Raw genomic sequence first — 6,363 nt, 5'->3', positions numbered from 1 at the left:
AAAAAAAATGTTAATACTAAGATGCCTTGAACTCGTAATAAAGTAAATTATATGGAAATTTTAAATTAAATAATTTGAGTCTGATTTCAGCGAAAGTGTAGGTGGACTAATGAGGCTTCTGTACCATCATAGGCCAAGGGTGGGTACAGGGCAGTCGAAACTCGTTCATGCGCTGCTGGGTTATAGGATCCTTAGGAGGTTTTAAATCAGAGGTTGAGGTTGGTTGATATTTTTCTTTTAATAGCTAGTGTGCAAACAATAATATTATGTTTGTAAGGACTTTAGACTATGGAGAAAGCTGGGTTGAAATGATCCAACGAAGCTGAAGCTCCGGGAACGAGCTAGTGCACACGCCCTAGCTGTGGGACACAACAATCAGCGTTTCTCAGTCATCTTGGCCCATGGTCACGTTACACAGTATCACGGTCTTTTCTCGCGGAAACGGTCTGGATCATTCTTATTACAGTTGGCAGCACTAATTTTATACTACTAGCACGAGTAAGACGAAATTATAAAAATGAACTCACTAAATGGGGAAAAGTACATTTTAACGAAATAATATTCATGGCAGAATATATGATTGTGTATATTTACATTCAATTGTCAGTCCTAACCAAACCGTACTGCCATATTATCAGTGACACAAACCAAAAAGAGCGGATCATAAATTTAACCAGATCACTATCGGGATCATATCGTTGTTGTTGCATTTCCGTGCAAATTTTTTATCCAGATCCCGATCATTGGCCACGGAAACACAGCAAGTACTCCCGATTATGCTAACTCCGCGCATGCATACGGCTATGTACCTATATGTATACATACCTAAGTTTGTATGTACATACCAGGGCATTCAATCCCGAATAATGCATCTAGTAACCGGATTCGGAATACCAAATTCCGGGAGTCGCGAGGACTTTTTTGATTCCCGAAATCCCGGGATATAATTTAATTTACGATCAAATTAAAATAAAACAAAATTCAGACAATGTAATGGCATAAAAGAATTATAAAATTGCTACCAAACAAATAATCGAATAATAATAACAATTCTAACACTACTATTATTCTATATTAAAACATATATGTAAATGCGGCATTATTTTTCATCACGAACACCAGATTTGGTGTCACAATTTCGATTGGCCACACTTTTTTTTCGTCGGATATATACTATCTGATCTGTCAAAGTTTTGATTTTTTGTTATTCTGTCTAATCATGTACTTTTTAAAATTGTTATATCTCGGGTTCTGCTCACCGTAGAGACCTCATTTTAACGCCGTTTTAAAGCTAAAGAAACAGGCTTAACATTTCAATATAAATGATGGTCATGATTGTCCTAAAGGTAACTTAGCTATTAACAATCGAACTTTTCGAAGTTGATTTGCATAGTGAAGACCAGTAAATACACCATCGTAGTCCTTGTTTAATTCTCACACTCTCACAAAATGAACCATCTCATCATAAAAAAATATATTAAAAACAGTTCTTGAAAAACGCCCATTTTTTGGACATGTTGGTTTTATAAAGAACACGTGTTAGCTTATTTCATAATATATTTTAAGCGAAGAATTTTTTTTTACGAAGTCCGTCCGACTTTTATTTATGCATAAGTATATGTATATACTATATGCAAGTGTAAAGACGATCTATTATTTTCTACTTTTTGTACAAATGACTGCTGTGAGTGAAATTCAGTTCCATAATTTTTAGTTTATTCGGTTTGTAATAACACAATTAATTTTTATTTCTAGTAACCGTACTAAAGCAAGACTACAAAACTAGCTTCTTAGCATATTTAAATTAAAGGTAATAATTTGAGCGGATATTTTTATGCAAAATATATGACGTTTAGGTCCATTAAGTATGCTTTAAAAACTAAAAAATATGCATTTGCTCTTAAAATAAGGAAACATGTAGGTTTTTCTCTATTAACAAAATTCAATTTATTTGGTACTTATTCCAAAGCAGTTAATAATAAGATGCTGTTTAACATTCTCAAATAAAAAGGATTGGCGGCGCTCTGTCAAAAATCTTTTATAAATGGTGAACGAACGCTCTACATCTCCAGATGTCACTGGACAATATTTAAAACGTGAAAGTTTTGATGTGAAAACTGGCTGTTAATGTTGTTTGATTTTGTACTTCCTTTGTTTATAAATTCGTTAATTTCTTTCAATGTTAGTAAACCCACGTTTTTATTTATGACAGCGTCAAATTTCTTTACAATATCAAACCTTTCGAGGCTATGCACAGAGGAACTCCTTTTCTCCAATAATTCCATCGATTCCTTTAAGAGCAGTGTTGCCATTTTAGCCGTTTTCCGGCCAGATTTAGCCGGTTGCGATAGCAAACAGCCGGAGAAATTTCGATTTAGCCGGCAGCCGATTTGTTAGCTGTTTTGCAGAAAAAAATTAGCCGTTTTTAGCCGATTTTGCTATTTGCCTTGTTTTCTAAATTTCAAATATGTATACTTTTTATTTATTTTTTGATTAAGCGACCCAAAATCTGTTAGAAATTGCTACTAGCCTTATCGTGGAGAAAATTTTCATGTCAGGCAGGGTTGTATGAAATTGGGCCGAGTCGATTATTCTTATTTTAAACGAAGAAGGGATTTTCTTAATAAAATGTTTGTTATAAATGTCTTAATTTTAAGTGTGAAGTTTTAAAAGAAAGAAAATAAGAAATTATTTCACTGTAAAGACACTTAAGATGCGTTTGTGTTTGGATATAGTGCCAACAAACAATAAATATTACATGTAGATATTGTCTTCCAAGATAGCGCATATTCAATTCTGCCTAAATTACAAAACATCATTTTTGCCCACTCCCAAAGGTTTAAGGTAAGGGAAAATTTGATATTTTCAAGCACTATGTACACATATGTATTTTTTTAAACAAACTTTTTTGCTGAGAACTTATTTAAATTCAAAAACCGAATGCCAACTTGAATTAAAGGAACCAACACTGAAGTGAGTCAAAATGAAAATAAAGGAGCACAAATTTCTATCTAAAGCAAAACTCTCTGGGAATAATACGAGACATCTGCCGGTCATATGACCGGTCATCTAAATGGGAGATCTGCAGTCTTTTGGCATCATATTTTACATCAGAATTGAAGGGATTTCTGAAAAATCTGACCAGTTCTTGTGTGTAACTGTGATTTTTCATCCCTTGTCAACGTATGGCCTCGGTTGATGCTAACTTAAGGTCATTGTTTTACTGCCTTAAAATTGAAGGGACATTTTTTCAGCGTTTTTTATGTGTATTGGTTTCTATTTAAGTGTATTGAGAATTGGTCAGTCTGAAAAGGCCTTGTAGGGAAGACAATAGGCTTGTTCGTCGAAAATCACTCAAAATATCAGATAGTAAGAAAAAATGCTCCCAAATTCTCTCTCATGTAGAGAAACTTGCAATTTTCTGTACGAACGCAAGTTTGCAAGTTTTTCTGCCAGATAGTGTCCACGGTTGCATCTCAAACAAAAGAAATTTGTATAGAATTTTTAAAATTCTTTCAGAGGGGCAAAAAACAGGATCTACGTGTACACATCTTGTCAGTCCGACTTTCTCCAAAATACGTTTCAATTTCTTTGTCAGGTTTACTATATCGACTCTGGTTGAGATTGCTTTCCGATTAAGAATACAGTTTTTTTTGCCAAGTACCTTTCAAATCATTGGAATTAACTAAATTAATTAAGTAAACAAGTATTGACTTACATTTTTCATTTTAAAATCGCTCCAGTTTGTAAATTTTTAAATTTAACGAACTTGTTTATTCAAATTATCGTCGACAAAAAATCCAACCATGTGCCACAATCATATGTTTTTCCTAATTGCAAATTCTTCCTGGCAAAATTTTTTCCGGCTCGAATTTGTAACTTCTCTCCAAGAAATAGTATTTTTACTCGTGATTTATTTAAATAAAACATGTGAAATTTAGTTGAAACATTTTAGCCGTTTTTAGCCGGTTTTATTTGCCAATTTAGCCGGTTCGTCCAAAAAGTTCTGGCAACACTGTTTAAGAGCATATTATTGGTTTCTAATACTTTAATTGCCCCAGCCAAAGAACAAAGGTTTGTCCGAATGTATGATAATTTGAAAATTCCGATTTGATTTTTACACTAGAAAATAATGCTTTTGATGTCTTAATGGCTTCTGCATCTGCGTTATTAAAACTGTCCACAACCGCCTTTACTTCGCTGAAATTTTCCGCGTGATATTTTACCGCTTCGAGCCATGTAACCCATCGTGTTGTGCACGGAATAGGTGGAAAAGGCAAATCAGGGTTTATTTATTTAAATTTAAGTTATCGAGAAGGTGCCTATAAGTAAAATAATTGCAATGACTGGAATATTAATACTTTAGTCCAGTAATATCCAACCGGTAGCTCGCGGGCGCCTGGTAGCTCGCGACCTAAATTTTAGGCGCCCGCAAACAAGAAAATGAACAGAATATTTTGTATTGAATTGAAAAGTTTAACAATGGGAAGCATTTTTGGTACATAAGTAGGCTTTTATTTTTGAATTTTCACGAACTCATTCACTTCTTATCTTTCTATGCTAGACATGACAGAATCTCTGTTTCAGGATTTTCAAAACAAAAAAAGCGTAATCTCAGCAATAAAATAGTGTCGTTATCGATGACTTACCAAACGATATTCATGGCCAAATAAAAAGCGAGTTCAAGAAATGTGACTAGGTTTCCTTACAAATGGATGAGTCGACCGATGTTTCAGACTCTCCGCAATTATTAGTGTTCACCAGAGTGGTATTTTTTGAATTTTCTGCTAAGGAGGCACTGTTAGTCAATCTGACTTTGGAAACTCGTACTCGTGGGCAAGATATATATGTATATATATTAAGTAGTGAAAAAGAAGGAAATTCTGATTGCAAAAACACTCAACCTTGACAATGTTAAGAGCACGATCGTTCGTATCGTGAATTTGATTCGCGGATGACCGTTAAAGCATCGGCAATTCAAAGCCTTGCTCGATGATTTTGAGAATGAATTTGGTGACATATTCTACCACTGAAGTAAGCCGGCTGAGTCAAGGTAAAGTGCTCTCAATATTCGTAGCTTTGATGACAGAAATAAAGATTTTCCTGAAATCCAAAGGCAGCATTTTTAAGTGATGTGACTGCAAAACTAAGTGATTTCAATACAACATTGCAATCTCGAAATCGATGTATGGATAGAGCAGTTGACAAAGAAAAACTTTCAACATTTCCGGACGTTTACTCTTCTGGAACAGGCTTTTTCACAACTAATGGTTATAAAAAACAAATACCGAAACGTACTGACTGACGAGCATGTCAAAAATAACATGATTTTAGCCTGCACAACTGTGCAATATAAACCAGATTTTAAGAAGTTATCTGAAAATATGAAGATTCAAGCATCATATTAAGTTTATTGGGCATGTGCTGCGAGTCGTACGATTTGAAATCGGTGCGATTTGCAAACTATTTTTGATTATTTTTAGGGAAAGTAATAAAAATTTCAAATGAAAACGGCGAGAAACACATAACTTACGTCATATCTATCGATTCAGTGCCAAATTTTGCCGTTTTGTTAATCAATCTCCGAAGAAGGTTTTGCAGATCGCATCGATCTCAAATCGTTCCCATTACCATTCCCATATGTTTACAATAAAATTAATGTTCTTCATTAAAATATTATGCACTGTTATTAATTTAACTTAATGTATAAACTTTAATAATAAATAAATATTTTAAAAGGATCAGTTAGTAGAATATATACATTGAATATAAGAACAGTGAAACGAGTTAACGCAGTTAAGATTCAAGTTAAGCTAGCGGTGCCCGCGTATTATAGCGAGAGTTTCAAAGTAGCCCTTTGTCCAAGTTCTGTTGGACACCACTGTTTTAGTCCTTTAATGATAATAATAATAGATTGGCGCTTACGCATTTGGTAGTGTTTGGCCGAGCTTCTCCTCCGACTTGCGGCGTGCGCCTTGATGTTGTAACGCAAATCGCAGGGACCTACCCTTTTACGCCGACTCCGAACGGCGATTGTATTTTTATGAGAAGCTGTTTTTCATGGCAGAAATACACTCGGTGATTTGCCATTTCCTGCCGAGGGACGACCGCTGTTAAGAAAAAACATTTTTTCTATATTTTTTTTGGGATGTTGCTTTGACCAGGGCTTGAACCCAGGTGCTGCGGAGTGGAAGCGCGCACTGCATACCACTACGCCACATCGGCCGACAACCGACTTTAATCATTTACCTTGACAAATACAGCTTTATTGTTTGCAATTAAATTATTGACTTCCGGAAACTGCATCCTTACAAATTCTGCGACACGGTGGAAGTCGTGGGCTAAACAGGTTACGTGGATCAT

The 6,363-nt window shown here is 34.9% G+C and overlaps 1 protein-coding gene across 1 annotated transcript in view; it reads right to left on the bottom strand.

Annotated features, from left to right (window-relative positions):
* Positions 1-6,363, bottom strand: part of LOC118735026 — a 158,203-nt gene that overhangs the window by 106,105 nt on the left and 45,735 nt on the right. The window lies entirely within an intron of this gene.

This window comes from Rhagoletis pomonella, unplaced genomic scaffold (assembly GCF_013731165.1).
Source record: "Rhagoletis pomonella isolate Grant_MI unplaced genomic scaffold, Rhpom_1.0 Rhpom_scaffold_00003, whole genome shotgun sequence".
In the NCBI taxonomy this organism is placed as follows: Eukaryota; Metazoa; Arthropoda; class Insecta; order Diptera; family Tephritidae; genus Rhagoletis; species Rhagoletis pomonella.
Note: the sequence above shows the minus strand (reverse complement) of the source record. Positions and strands in the feature narration are given on the sequence as shown.